Genomic DNA, 16423 nt, shown 5'->3' with positions numbered 1-16423 from the left:
ATTCAATACAGCCTATGAGAATTAGTGGCGATTTAATACGTAAGAGCGGCTTTTCTCACTAAATCGTTCTTTTGTTTGGAGTGCGTTGTCGTCGTCTAAATAATTGTTATTAAATTATGATTGCCTGACATAAGGTTAACTTTCTCAATTTTTATACATTTGGCTTATCACTTTCTAATGCACGCCGCTTGTTTTGTAAATTAACATTAGTAAAAACGCAGTCAATTTTAACTTTCTTGCCGAATCTGAGTTGGTACACGGGTACTTTATTATTCTTACACAAAAATAAAGCATTTAGTAGAAAGCTTAGTAACTTAAGGTCTTAGGCACTCGCGCAAGACCGTTCGTAGTGATTCATTATTTTACGCAACCTTGCCTAATAATAAGCAACAATGCGAACGCCGTTTTTGTTTATTAATAGAGTATATACTTATATCTACTGACCTACTGCATTAATAGTAACCATAAACGTATACATTAACATTACTCGATCAACGAGCGAGTAATCCGTTACTTGCAAGGTTACTGGGACTCGCGCCAGGTGTTGCTGGTCTAATTGATCTGCAATTTGGTATCTTTTGATATAATGGCCGTCCAATCAGCTCCTTAATTATTTTCGAAAGAACTGTAAGAATGGTTCGAATAAAACGGGAAATGTCTTATCACTATTCAATTCACCATGACGTGCGTTTCTGTGTTAAGGTCTTCAATGAAGTTGGGTTGTGGCTTCTATTACTATACGTTCCGTCTTTGGGTTTGTTAGTAAATGATTGCTTCTCTTAAAAAAAATATGCCATTGTACAGCGACATAGTGTGACGGGGACCAGTGGCGGCGCGAGTTTGTGGCAAGTTGGCTTTTGCCAACCATTTGCGCAAAAAAGGCGCCAGAAAAGGCGCTTAAATGGACAGGTACAATTGCATAAAAATTAGAAAAATGATTAAAAAACAAAAAATTATTTGCATAGTAATTTTACATTATGAGACGATTTTCTGTAACTCTTGGAGAAGGAAGTCGAAACGTATTGTAATAATTGCCGGCTACATTGCATTGTTATTTAATTTCACCATTCAGCGAAAGAGAAAGATAAGAAAGATTAATGCCCTCAGCGTCACCCGAACTGCCAGACGACGCACCCACGCTCCTCTACCTGCTACCAGGATCCCGGGCGTCGGCCGTCGGGCGCCTTTCGGTCACTTGCATGTTTATTGTTTTTTAGCGCATTTTTGCAAAATTTTTTTTTGTAAAAAGTAGCTTTTAATCTCACTTTGGCTGGCTGGCTGGCTGGCCGGCTGGCTGGCTGGCAGTAAATGCGCGCCCGTAGAAAAACGCTTGTAAAAAGACAAGGAGTGTACATGTAACTAGTAATTAAGAACGTTAGGGATGGGGCTACAAGATTTGGAGTACATCTGGACGCCAAGACAAGGAGTGTACATGTAACTAGTAATTAAGAACGTTAGGGATGGGGCTACAAGATTTGGAGTCGACGACATCTGGACGCCATCCCCGAGCGTATTATACTAACCTGGAGATATTTCAGTTTTTATCTATCTTCTTCTGCAGTTTTTCTCCGATTGTTTTCAAATTGGTGTCGTCGGGAAGATCTTGCCAACGCGCACAACTCCTGCGTGGCGGAATTTTGTTTTTTTTTTCCTAGGGGCGAAATAAACCACCTTTTGCGCGGCGCGCTTCGAGGGGTAGTCGACTTTGGGCGCCCAAAAGTTTCTTACAGCGCGAATCGCGGTCTCTCTTTCTCGTGTCACTAATAGAAGGTCGAGCTATGTGAAGTACCCAAAAGTTGAATACGATTTTATGCCGGAATTTTAGCGAAATCTACCAAAATGTGAATTACGAATGAACGGGACGTCGGAACTGTGTATCGACAAAGGGAATGTGGTAACCCCCGACGAGATCTTACTGATGGTGGAGTCGAAACTTCAAATCCGAATTGTTGCGGGTGATCAGAAGTGGGTGTCGACAAAGGGAATATGGTAACCCCAAAGGATTTTACTGATGGTGGAGTCAAAACTTCAAACGCGAATTGCGAGTGCACGGTAAGTGAGAAAATGGTACCGACAAAGTGAACGTGGTAGCTTTCGGCAAGATCTTATTGATGGTGGAGTCAATATTGGCTAATAAAACACTGATCTGCCACACAAAAATGCGCTGAAGTCCCTTCGATCTCACACGAGGACTTTGATCATTTTTTCGTAATTGCATCTCGCTAATCGCTAGCTGTGTGCATTATGGTATTTATTAATTTGTGATTTTGTTGTTATACTTTAAACACTTTGTGGTTTTGTAATTTGTGTAAGTTCGTGATATTGAGGATATACTGTGATATTGACCTTGAACGTGATTTACAAAGGATTATTCCAAGATCTAGACTGAACTACAGTCTGTACGTCGTTGGTGTCGTTAATGAATAATTAGATACGTGTGATTAGATTTATTAATTACACCTAAGTCATATCTACAATTATGTACAATACAATGGCGATTCGTGACTGTGTCGCTTGTCACGGTGTCATAGATGAGATCGGTCCCTAACACAGTCAACATTATTTTCAATCAAACGCCATTGTTTATTTAAACCTCTCGCCAGGAAAGATTGCCGGTCATAGAACACTTGATCCCGGTCTTCAATCTATGGTTTTCTAAAGATGTGAGCGACTTCCGGGATAGTATCGTGTCAATGTTGAACAAAAAGAGTTTTCGTTCAACATTGGCACGATCCTATTCCGGAAGTCGCTCGCATCTTAAGAAAAACATAGATTGTAGATCGACACAAGGTGTGCTGTGACAGGCAATCTTTCCTGGCGAGAGTTATAGTTAGTTCAAGTGAGTGACCTAGGTGAGATGTTTTCCAGACTTCCCAATGTCAATCCGATGAGCAGTATATTTATTAACGAATCATTAACGTTTACTAATCGTGTTCTGTATGCAAAAGCGAAACAATTTTCTCAACAAAATGATATCAAATATGTGTGGGTACGCAATGGAAAAATTGCCATGCGTAGAACGGACAACAGTAAGATTTTTATTATTAATTCTGTGGACGACTTCAAAGATGTTCATTAAATTCTGAAATATTCGTAATTAAAATTACCTACGTATGTCATTCATTTCATTTTTGCTTTCATTCTTTTAATACTTGTACATTACTCTCTTCTAGTACTATTGGAATATCATCATTTTTGTTATTTCTCATCGTAATGAACCTACTGCTCTATATTATTATTTCGTCTTAATTATTTGTCATGATTCTGCATGTGGAATTAAAATATATCAGAATTGCACATTTGAATGTAAGATCGATTACTAATAACTTTCTTGATTTTAAACATGTGTTAGCTAACGACTATGATGTGATTGGCGTAACCGAGACCTGGTTAACTTCTGATACACCTAGCTATGCTGTAAGTATTCCTAATTATAGGTTTGAACGGAAGGATCGCACAACGCGTACATGGGGTGGAGGTGTGGGTGTATATATAAGAAACAATTTGCAGTATGATCTTAACTCGTGTGCTTCCTTACAGAGCAGTGATAGTCTTGAGCAAATATGGATAAATTTGAGATTGCATAAAGTCAGATTAGCAATAGGCACCTTATACAGGCGACAAGAGTTTCCTTTTTCCGAGTTTTTAGATGACTTTGAAAACTGCTTCGTACACCTGCTGCCTACAGGAGCTGAGGTTATCTGTATAGGTGACCTAAATATTGACCTTGGGAAATTCGCTAACAATCACGCCGTAACATTCCTAACTTTGGTTGAAGTGATGGGTTTAAGACAGGTTGTGCAGGAACCGACCAGGGTAAGCAAGACGACTTCGAGTTTAATTGATTTAATTATACTGCCATCTGATAAAACTATTGATACTGTAGGAGTAATTCCAATGGATACAGTTACTGATCACCATCTGGTTTTTTGCGAGTATCCAATAAATGACAGTCTCACCACCAAGGATCTATTCCACACCTATCGAGATTTTAAACATTTCGATCTTAATCAATTCAATCAGGCAATGCAATTAGTTAGCTGGGATCACATATACAGTATGACTGACCCTAATGACATGGTAACTTTCTTGAACATGAATATTTTATACATTTTTGATCAGCTAGCCCCAATAAAAACAGCAAGAATATCTAAGCCTAAGGCACCATGGCTTACCGATACTATTAGGCGGATGTTTTTAATACGGGATCGCGCATTAATTAAATTTAAAAAAACCAAAAACGAATGTCATTGGAAATTTTATAAGGTTATGCGAAATTATACAAATGCTGCTGTTAATAGGGAAAAAAAGGCGTACCTCGATTTTATCTCTAAATCAGATAATGAAATCTGGGGACGCCTAAAAGAACTACATGTTTATAATAACATAAAGTCCTCCGAAATTCCTTGCCATCTAGATGACGTTAATAAAATAAACGCCGCCTTTGCCAAAATTTGTAATGCTAGTTGCACAGTTGAACTGGAAAAACTTTCAAATTTCTATAATAATACACCGACCAGCTCAATTGAAAACAAATTGGAATTTTTTGGTATTGATGAAGGCATCGTATTACATCATCTTATGAAAATTAAATCAAAATGTATTGGATCTGATGGTATTAGTCTTAAGATGCTCATTATTTGTTGTCCACTCATTCTGCCACACCTTGTGTTCTTGTTTAATAGTTGTATGGTGTCCGGCATATTTCCGGAAGCTTGGAAGCTTGCAAATATCACTCCCTTGCCTAAAATAAAACACCCTGTAAGCTTTAGTGATTTGCGACCCATAAGCATCTTACCGGTTTTGTCAAAAGTCAAAATTCTTACTGAACAAATAAATACGCATGTGTCCAATTTCAATGCTTTGCCTGTGACACAGTCGGGGTTTAGACCTGGGCATAGTTGTGTTACATCGTTGCTTAGCATAACAAATGATATCATCAAATCTACCGATCAAGGTAAATTGACAGCATTAATATTGTTAGATTATTCGAAGGCATTCGACACTTTAAACCATAACATTCTTGTAGATGTATTACACCGAACCGGATTTGGCGACAAAGCTTGCTCTTTATTACGTAGTTACCTTACAAACCGTAGGCAGCAAGTTGTCAAAAAGAAAAATGTTTCACATCAACTGTTCACTACATCTGGGGTACCGCAAGGCTCAGTTCTTGGTCCGATCTTATTTTCACTGTACACTTCCAAATTTCAATTCGCGCTCAAACATCTATCAGCGTATCAATATGCAGATGACACACAATTGTTGTACAGTTTCCACGCATCTGATGTTGCTCAAGCAAATGATAATATGAGCTCTGATATTGACTACCTTGTAGAAATATCAGAACTCCACGGTTTGAAAATTAACACTTCTAAGTGTTCTGTTATGTTGTTCGGTCCAAAAAAAGATAGAGAGTTAGTCAAGAACTGCATATCGATTAAAACCCAAAACTCAATAATAAAAATAAAAGAGTGTGCTAAAAACTTGGGATACTGATTTGCGATTTGAAAGACACATCTCGGAAGCTTGCCGGAAAGCATACATAAACCTAAAACTAATATTTGGTCATCGACAGTTTCTTAATCGTAAAGTGAGGGCAATGCTGTGTGAAACATTAGTTCTTTCGCAGTTTATACTACTGTGACCAAATCTATGGTCCTTGTTTGAAAAACACAGAAATACATAAAATTCAGAAAATGCAGAACTCATGCCTTCGTCTGATTTTTGGAATAAGGAAGCATGAACACATCTCTCACAAGTTGAAAGAAATTGATTGGCTCAATATGTCGAAAAGGAGATTATTACATTCTGCATCCTTATTTCATAAAATCATCTCTACTAAGATGCCTACCTACCTGTATGAAAACATTAAATTCAGTTCTAGTAGTCGACATTACAAATTAATTACCCCTCCACTACATAAAACGCAAATGTTTAAGCGATCTTTTTCATACAACATAGCAAGTGTCTATAACAATATTCCCGCGTATATAAAAAGAAAAGAAAAAGGCGCATTTAAACGAAATTATTTTCATTTACTTCTACGTGAGCAAAACAATTGATTATTTTTCTTCCCCTTTTCCTTTTCTTTTTCTTTATTTAGAACCACGACTGATTTATTTATCTCTCTCTCCCTTTCAATATACATATTTTTAAGTTCATTCCACTAATTGTTTTATTTTCTTAGTTTAGGATGGGGTTAAGTGGTAGAGCAGTTCTAGGGTGTCTCACCATAGAACTGAACTTCGCCCCGTTAGATTACGGAACATTAATTTCATTTTTCATTTAATTTTAATTATTTAGTTTATTATCTATTTGAATGTTTATTTTATGTTTATTTCTTTCTGTACTTCCAGTAATCTAATAAATGTCACTTATTATAGTTAGCTGTGGCTCGAGATCTAGGAACTCACAACTGCTATGGTTATTAGTACTACATACTACTTAGTACTTAAAGGTAGGTAGGTATATTTTGAAATTGTTGGGACACGAGTTGTGAAATATTTTTGGGGGTAAGGGCCCACAATTGTTTGGGGAGGCAACAGACAAAGTTCTCATTCCAGAATCTCAATAGGCGCCTATTCGAGTAGCTGCCAACGGCGCGAGCGGCTCGCGCCGCCACTGACGGGACCACCGATCATCACTGGGCAGGTATTAAAATTGAAAACATCAAAGAAAATGTAATAATATTAGCACCTATCAAACGCAACAATTCTGAGCTTTACACGAGCTTTTATAACTTTCCACTACCATCTGCACCCCCGTCGCCACTAGCATACGAAATGAGTACGCAGAAAATTCGTTCTGGCAATTGTTTAATCTATAAAAATAAACTTTGCCGAACTTTCTACAATAATTTACAACTGATCACAGTAACCACCTCGGTAACCACCTATGTTCAATGTCTTATCAAATCTCTGTTCGGAATTTTCTGTGGGGTGGACAACAATATCTATACCTACCTATGGAGATAATAGACATGTTATTTTTGTAAACTGGACTAAACAAGTATAAATTGTGCACAACTCTTGTGCAGATAAAGCGCATTTCTTTAATCGAAATAGCTTTTGTGTTGACATCACCAATGGATATATTTCTAGCAGACGTCTCAATCGCTCTTTGTGAGTACCCTCTTCAGACAATCCGTTCTCGAGGTATAAGGGAATATACTCGATCACGATAAGAGGTCGAGGAGGAGGGCTATGGTTGGTATAAAATTAATTCCTTTCGTTGAGACCTTTCAGTTTAGAGTACCATAAAGGATAAAACTAGTTCCACTAACACCCCCCCCCCCCCCATCCACCTCGTAGTTTGATACGAGGACAGAAAGAAGGGCAGTAGTTGGTAGAAAACGGTTCCTTTCGTTGAGATTCTTAATTAGAATACAATAAGAGATAACATTAATTTTTAACCCCCTCTCCTCCTCAGGACCCGTCGCTCACTGATCTCGAAAAAGAGTCGCACGGGAAATGTATAGTTTCTACAAACCAATTTATTTCGATGAGACTTTTCATTAGAATACCATGAAGGGTAGAAGATGGGTTACCCTCATTTTCTAAAGTTTAACTTGGCACCACTAAAGGCATGCGTATGCAAAATCTGAGACCAATTGGTTGTCATATGTAAAAGTTAGGCACGTTTTACTTTCAAAAACAGCATTTCAGGAAATAATTCGTGGGTGGCCTTTTAGACAGCGAAATTTGATGACCGTCTGAAACACCTTCAAGGTATAGGTTACCTACTGCAAAAAATTCCAGGACTCTAGGACCATTCCCCTAGAAGTAGTTGGCAGTGGCAGAAGTGGGTCCGGACGGACAAAACGCAAACAATAGCACATTTTTTTAAAAAATATGCCAAAAATTGAGTAGTATATCCGTATTACCATTGTATATACACCATACAATTACCATTGTATATACACCATACAATGGTATTACGTACTTGAAGTTGACCAGATTCGCGAATGACTAATGAAAGCCTGTAGTGATTTATGAGTTATGACCTCGGTTATGACCATTCTGGACAAGACTAACTTATTAGCTGCACGCATTGTCTTTTAAATGAAAAAGAACCGGATTGATATCGTTTCAGATAACCTAGATTTAGAAATTATTTTTTTTCGAGGATTCTACAAATTCACTTTACATAACAATAATTATCTGAAAAACGATTACCATTACGAACATTAAAAAGAATTCTGTTCATAAGGGGTATCAAAAATACCTAAATATATAAAACAAGTTGTAAATCAGCATGTGCATGACTAAAGGGCATATTTGGTAATACAGGTCAGTATTTTTATTTATTTATTTATTTTTTTTAAACTAAATTCATAATTCCTGCAAATCAGTGTTCAACAGGCCCAGCGCAATCGCATTAGCTGTTAAACAGGCAGAAAAAAGAATTGACGAAGGAAAACAAAAATGTTCGGTAAGCAAAAGAATTCGATTTTACCTCTAATTGCTTTTATTGCGGTAAAAATGCAAAAAAAATAAAGATGATAAAGTAGTTGAGCACAAGGAAACAAAAGAAAATATTTTAACAACATTAAAGAGACGAGAGAAGACAGATTTCGAGATAACTTTATTAACGCGAATCCAACACGTCGATTTAGTTGTATTTATCATGTCAAAAAAACCGACAAAAAATTGTTTTTTTTTCAGATTTTAGTAATTTTTTGATTATTAAAATATGTCTTTACGAAAATTTTGCTATCACGCGCAGCTCTGTACGATGAAACTAAAAGATGTTTTTGTTGAAAATCGTGAAAATCTCGGAAACGGGTTAACTTTACGGGCCCAACAAATTGTCTTCTTTTTTTTGTCATAAAAAAAAGCTATTTCTTCCAAATTTCAGACCTCTACGACTTTTTTTTCGAAAAAACAATTTTGTCTACAACTGTCAACTGACGAATTTCAAAACACGAAGTACTAGATTTTTAAACGATTAATTAATAAGTAAGGTTGCTCTTGAGAACGTGCGCGAAATCGTGAACAGTGAAAAAAAGTATTTCGCGCACCTGACAAAGTTGAACTTAAACAGCAAATTTAATTAACAATCGGTCTGTTGTAGAAAAAATATTGTATATAACGCTAGCGCGAAGTTATTTTGCGCATTTGACTGATATTTTAACTCTGTTTCGCCTCGTCAAATTACCTTCAGTCTCAATGCGCGAAATTGAACTTCGCGCTCTTGTTATATAAATAACTATTAAATAAATTATTTTAGAGCTATTTAGTCTGGACTAAATAGAAGGTAATGGAAAGTTGATTTAATCATATTTCATAGGTGTACGATTTTGAGCTAGAGTAACGCGAGGCAGCTCCGTTTTTAGGAACCATTTTACAAAACTGTATAGGTATTCTGGTTCTTTTTCGGTAACTACCTACTTTGTTGATGAGTCGTTTAAAATTAAAATATACATACCGTGTCTGTTTCGACTTTTAGAGGATCTCAACATGCGAGGGTATCGACCCATTAAATATTGTCTTTAGTTTAAGATACTGTCTCGATAGTTGCATTCAAACGTTATCAAAAGAATCTATTTTATAGATTTGCTGATCAACCCAACGAAAAACCATCTACAGTTCTAGAATGATGAGACGAGTGTTAAAAGCCGAATCATCGCCTACGTGTAATTTGTGTAACTTTTGTACAAAAACAGGCAATTGACATTACACTCTTTCTTTATTAACACCTTAATTAAGTAATAAATATGGGATTTTTAGCGCATTTTTGCAAATTTATTTGTAAAAAGTAGCTTTTAATCTCACTTTGGCCGGCTGGCTGGCTGGACGGCTGGCTGGCTGGCTGGTCGGCTGGCTGGCAGCAAATGTGGGCGCGTAGAAGAACTCTTGTAGAAAGGCAACGGGTGTACGTGTATCTACAAGGCCGTGTAATTTGTAAACCTTGGGGACAGGGCTACATGATGTGGGGTTGGCGACATCTGGGCGTCGTCCTCGAGCGTAGTATACTAACGTGAAGGTTTTTCAGTTTTTTCCTATCTTCTACTACAGTTTTGGTCCGATTCTTTTCAAATTGGTGTCGTCGGAAAGATGTTGTAAACGCGCACAACTCCTGCGTGGCGGAATTTTGTTTTTTGGCCTAGGGGCGAAATTAACGACCTTTTGCATGGCGCGCGCGCGCGTCTTCGAGAGGTAGTCAACTTCGGGCACCTTTTACCTTCCGTTGCGAATTCTGTCACGCGTTTTAACGTTTCGTAAATCTCGAATGGCTGTCTCTCTTTCTCGTGTCGCCAATAGAAGCTCGAGCAATGAGAAGTGCCCCCAAAAATTAAGTACTATATTGTGGAAGGTTTTTAGCGAGATCCACCCAAATGTGGGTGTAATATAAGTATGCACCGAAAAAGGAAATGTGGTAGCATCCGACAAGATCTAACTGATGGTGGAGAAAAATCTTCAAACGCGAATTGCGGGTGAACGGAACGTCGGAAGTGGGTACCGTCAAAGGGAGTGTGGTATCCTTCGACAAGATCTTTTATTCATGGTTGAGTCAAAAGTGGCTAATAGAATACTGATCTGCCACACAAAAATGCGCTGAAGTCCCTTCGATCTCACACGAGGACTTTGATAATTTTCTTTTTAACGCATTTTTGCAATTTTTAAAAAGATAGCTTTTAAGTTTTAATTCCACTTTGGCTGACAGTAGAAGAACCTCGAGAAGAACTCTTGTAAAAAGACGAGAGTGTACCTATCGGGGCTGTGTAATTAACAACTTTAGGGACGGGCCTACAAGATGTGAGGTCGGCGACGTCTGGGCGCCATCCCCGAGCATGTTATAGTAACCTGGAGATTTTCAGTTTTTTTCTGTCTTCTTCTACAGTTTTTATCCGATTGCCTTCAAATTGGTGTCGTCGGAAGACCTCGTCAATGCGCACAATTCCTGTGGAATTTTGTTTGTTTTTCCTAGGGGCGAAATGAAACACCTTTTGCACGGCGCGCTTCGAGGAGTAGGCGACTTTGGGCGCCAAAAAGTTTCTTAGAGCTCGAATCGCGGTCTCTCTTTCTCGTGTCGCCAATAGAAGCTCCAGCTATGAGAAGTACCCAAAAATTGAATACTATTTTGTGCCGGGTTTTTACCGAAAACTGGCTAATAAACACTGATCTGCCACACAAAAATGCACTGAAGTCCCTTCGATCTCACACAAAGACTTTGATGATTTTTTTTACAAACGCAGTAATAAGCATATCTTCAATTACTCTCTGACGTAAATAGCTTGCAGCTTGCAGGTATACTTACGCTATATGTATAAGTTTCTGGGACACATATAAATGTCAACAAAATAATATGGCAATATGGTAGGTATTCTCACTTCCTTAATTTAAAATTGTTAAAAAACAATCACAGTTACGTTTAAATGAGATTTCTTTCTTATATGAAATACTTCAACTGTCCTCAGTTTGCAGTGTTAAACTTTGGCCAGGTCATTACTGTTAACAATTGCGACAAACGGATTGAGGGTTTTTTAACATTAAGTTTTTATACATGATACCGTGTAACATTTCGAAATTTGCTGGTATAGTTAATAGTTTTTTAATTTGTTTATTTTGGTGAATAAGGTCCTTATTTTTAGCTAAAGGTGTATAATATGTATTTATAAGTTCTGTATCACATGTTAAATGCACTACAATCTGCATCAAAATAATAATCGCGACAGTACATAGTTTCTCGTAAAAAAACAAATAAATGGCAGTGATATGATTTATTTTTACCACTTTCATAGGAATAATTCCACCGCGTATCGCACAGTATGATGTTCCACTTTCGGGTGCGCCAAAAATGGGGCACTATAGTAACTACCGCGGAATATGATTAGTCCTATAATCTTGACTCTACTTTTCTTGTCAAGAAATTATGTAGAAAGTCATCCTTTTTTATTAGGCAATAATTTGTGGTTGATTAAATCGTTTATGGAAGAGCATCAATAACTATATTTGATGCGCAAAGTGAGATATAAACATAATACCTCGCATAATACCATCACCGGAGAAAAAAGGTACGAATTTATTTAATGACTTTAAAAGGTTATAAAACGGTACCTTTGGACATATTGCAAGTATGATTATTCCTTATTAATATACCGTTGCATATTGTATCTTGCAAAATCAAAATAGGGTCATTCCGCAGTCGGCTCATTCGTATATTACTTTAACCTTATGAATATAAATATATATTATTAAGGTGTTCCCCTCGTTCGCGCTTTTAATTCACTTAATTACAAAATATGGCATAAAAGTATAAAATGGCCAAGTACTTAATTATGTTTTAACAGTGTAATTCTAATCTAATATTTTTATTGAGCTCTGCTTGATGCAGTAATGTATAGCGTACTTTCACATAACGCTACAACTTTAGCTGAAAGTAGATTTAATAATTTTCAACTATTTTATCCATATCTTCCAGTTTTCAAGAGGAGGAGTGATGGAAGTGATCTCACTAAAATATATTTCAGTTTTCAGCACGACTGTTTATACGTTCGTAAAAATCGTGCGATGTTGGACCTTGAATATTTCACGTTGTTTGAAGGTGCCGATCTTACTAGTGATGGCCGTGAGTTTTTAGTATGATCTAAAATCTAAGATATATCGATAGATACATTTTTTTCTTGTTGCACGTAACCCAAAAAAGGGCGTGGCATGCGCGGGGTAGATTAACATAGTTCCTCAGAACGACCCCAACTTGAAGTTAGTGGGATCGAAAAGATCAGCTTTAATTCACAACATAAATTACTTAATAACAGTTCTATGAAGTTAAAATACTCTAAGAATCTTCGGAAGAACCGTACGGTAGTCTCTTTGGAATGCTATGGTTTATCTTGAGCGCCACCAGGAATTTGCGTTTGAGTTAAGCGCGTTTCATTTGACACGAACACGACTTAATCAGACGAAATTTTCTGCATCGCTTCTAAGTAATTAGCTACTGATAATTATGCTCACTGAAATGGCTGGGCTGATATTTCCAATTTCGGTAATCCAGCAAACTCCCATTGTTACTTGGAAATTTCGGGTCACGCGACGAACGACTGTACCGGTTTTATCCTCGTTTCGAATTACGAACAGAAGCTCAGGGGTCTAACTTGAAAACTCTTATCCCGAGACTATAATGGACATACCAGTTTAGCGTCATCGGGGAAGGAACTTTTTTTTATTTATTCTTATTATATGAAGCCATTGTCTTGAAACGACTTTACATTCATTTCTCATGTCCATTAGTGGATTAATTAAGCAAAGTTAAAAGAAAGGACGCCAAGTGTTTTTAAGTGCATAGTTCAAAGTATTTAAAAAAATGCGTATGTGTTCCATATGAAAAAACTGCTGCTAAGTCAAAACTGGAGTTGGAATTGATGTTTTCGTAATGAAACTTTTTTTGTTAACTATTATTCTTTGATCTTGCAAACTAGTTTATGGAATGGGGGAGGGGGGGGCATGAATTATTTCCTGAGATGCAGTTTTTGAAAATAAAACGTTCATAAGTTTTACACGTGACAATCAATTGGTCTCAGATTTTGCATACGCATGCCTTTAGTGGTGCCAAGTGAAACTTTTAAGGGGGAGGAGGGGGGGGGGGGAAACACACGTTCTACCCTTCATGGTATTCTAATGAAAGGTCTTATCAAAATAAATTGGTTTGTACGAACTATAACTTTTCGGGACTCTGTTTCGGGATCAGTGGGTGACGGAACGTGAGGGGGGGGGGGGATTTTATTTTTCATGGTATTCTAATTAAAGGTCTCAACGAAAGGAACCGTTTTCTACCAACTACTGCCCTTATTTCTGTCCTGTGTCGGAGGGGGGGAGTGAAACTGGTTTTATCCTTCGTGGACTCTCATGAAAGGTCTCAACAAAAGGAATTAATTTCTACCAACCATAGTCCTCCTCCTTGACTCCTTATCGTGATCGGAAATATTCCCTTATATCTCTAGGACGGATTGTCATACTCACAAAGGGCGATTGGGACGACTGGAAGAAATATATCCATTGGTTTTAAGAGCTAATATCTCGAAAACGGTTTGTCGGAGGAAAGTACGACTCAAAGGCAAAATCTGCAGAATGAGGTTATAACTAGGGATGGGCGATAACTGTTTTCACCTATCGATAAGTATCGGGTACTTACCTATCGATATATTTTACTTATCGATATGCCGATAATTATCGAAATATCGATGGTTATCGATACCTATCGATAACTATCGAAATATCGATAACTATCGATATGTCGATAGTTATCGATATATCGATAGTTATCGATATATCGATAGTTTATCGATATGTCGATAGTTATCGATATGTCGATAGTTATCGATATATCGATAGTTATCGATATTTCGATAGTTATCGATATATCGATAGTTATCGATATATGAATACTATCGATAGGTATCGATATGTCGATAGTTATCGATATATCGATATGTCGATAGTTATCGCTAGGGATGGGCGATAACTGTTTTCACCTATCGATATAACTATCGGGTACTTACCTATCGATATATTTTACTTATCGATATGCCGATAATTATCGAAATATCGATGGTTATCGATACACCGATAACTATCGAAAGATCGATAACTGTCGCTATATCGATAAGTATCGGTATATCGATAGTTCTCGTTATGGCGATAGTTTTTAATGTATAGGTATCGATATAATATTACCGATAATTTTTTTGAAAGCGTGTCTAAAAACTGCATGAGTTTACTTTTATATTTTGGCGAAAGAGCCCGACAAGACAAGAGGGCTCTTTTAACAAAATATGAAAATAACCGAATGCAGTTCTTGCAACTTTAATGGAGTTACCATATTAACTGTGCAATTATCGCAGTGCTCTTTAGCTTTCTACAATGCAATTACCGCTGTAATTAAGCGGTAATTGCACGCCTCATTTGAGAGAAATATTCGACGTATCGATAGTTATCGACAGGGATAGTTATCTTATCGAGTTTTATTAATAAAATCCATTTTCGATTTATTCTCGTGTAAAGTGACTATTAATAGTTACTCGACGTTTCTTTGCTACCTTTATCAAGAGTTTTTTGTTAGATTTCGTAAATGTCAATCAATTGAAACTGTATATCTAAATTTGAAGTGTTCTTAGCTTTTTCTGTTTTTTTGTGACTGGTCCTCTGTAACCATCAATCAGATATCGATACATAGGCCATGATTACACCCTTTGATTGTCTTCTTTATTTTATCTAAAGAGTAGCCATTTTGATGCAACATTTTGTTCAAGTTTTGAAGTGCTTCTTTTTTTGAGCAATCGTCAGTAAGACGAAAAGATCTATTTTCTAAAGATTTTATTACTGCGTTTATTTGGCATGGATGATGATGTGACGTAGCGCTTCTCTTGAGAAAGGGAGCAAAGGCAAGTTTCCGAAACGTCGAGCAACTAAAAATAGTAAATTTACACGAGAGTAAACCCGAAAATGGATTTTATTAATAAAAATAGTAGCGCTCGTTGAAATCTCAACAATAACATAATTTTATCGTACCAATAGTTATCGACATATCGATATATCAATAGTTATCGACATATCGATATATCAATAGTTATCGATATATCGATAGTTATCGACATATCGATAGTTATCGACATATCGATATATCAATAGTTATCGACATATCGATAGGTATCGATAAGTATCGATAGTTATCGATATATCGATTTTTTTAGCTGTACCTATTGTTATTCGATATATCGATAACTATCGATATATCGAAAAAAATTCCCATGCCTAGTTATAACCCAATCATTTAATAAGATATTTCGGTAAAAAAAATGCGCTTTATCTGCACAAGAGTTGTGCACAATTTATATCTTTGCTGAGTTAACCAACCAATCCTTGTCTATAAGGATTGTGTTTTACTCGTATACATTAGATTTAGCGAAAGATGGAAAGATGGGGCTTAGAGCAATAAATCTCATATTCGTAGTAATTCATACTGATAACGAGTAAGAAGACACATCTATTGTTTGTGACGCTCTCGGGATTTTTATGTTTTAACGTTTCGCACATTTTCGATGAATTGTTGTTTTTATAATTTATTCGTTTTTTAAATAAATGGAGCTGAATAACATTGTGCCCAAACGTAGGAAGTAGGGATATTATACCGGTTCATGTTGAATTCGTCCAAAAATCACTTCTACTTTCTACATCTTACACAATACTTAATGGTGCAAATTGGTAATTTTATAATATATACTTACGATACAAATATATAATTGTATATTTAGAGATTACTTCGTGTTCGACTAATTCACCGATGATTAGAAATAATAATTTCTTTAAATTACTTTAATAACTAATATTAATCATGCAAACGAGGTAATTTGATACTTATTTTTATTATACGTGTAAGGAAGGTAGTAATTGGGTTAACTCGTCTTGTTATTGTCACTAAT

At 36.6% G+C, this 16423-nt stretch overlaps 1 protein-coding gene across 6 annotated transcripts in view; it reads left to right on the top strand.

The window, feature by feature from the left end:
• The window catches only part of LOC116174710, a 141181-nt gene that overhangs the window by 58983 nt on the left and 65775 nt on the right, over positions 1-16423 (top strand). The window contains exon 1 of one of the 6 annotated variants that reach the window (XM_031492693.1): positions 3233-3816. The exons of the other annotated variants lie outside the window; for them this stretch is intronic. The gene's annotated coding sequence lies outside the window, so the exon portion shown is untranslated. Of the gene's footprint in view, positions 1-3232; positions 3817-16423 lie in introns of those variants that run through there. 6 annotated transcript variants of the gene reach the window in all.

The sequence above is a fragment of the Photinus pyralis genome, unplaced genomic scaffold (assembly GCF_008802855.1).
Source record: "Photinus pyralis isolate 1611_PpyrPB1 unplaced genomic scaffold, Ppyr1.3 Ppyr1.4_LG1, whole genome shotgun sequence".
NCBI classification, from domain to species: domain Eukaryota; kingdom Metazoa; phylum Arthropoda; class Insecta; order Coleoptera; family Lampyridae; genus Photinus; species Photinus pyralis.
This window is presented reverse-complemented; position numbering and strand designations above follow the sequence as displayed.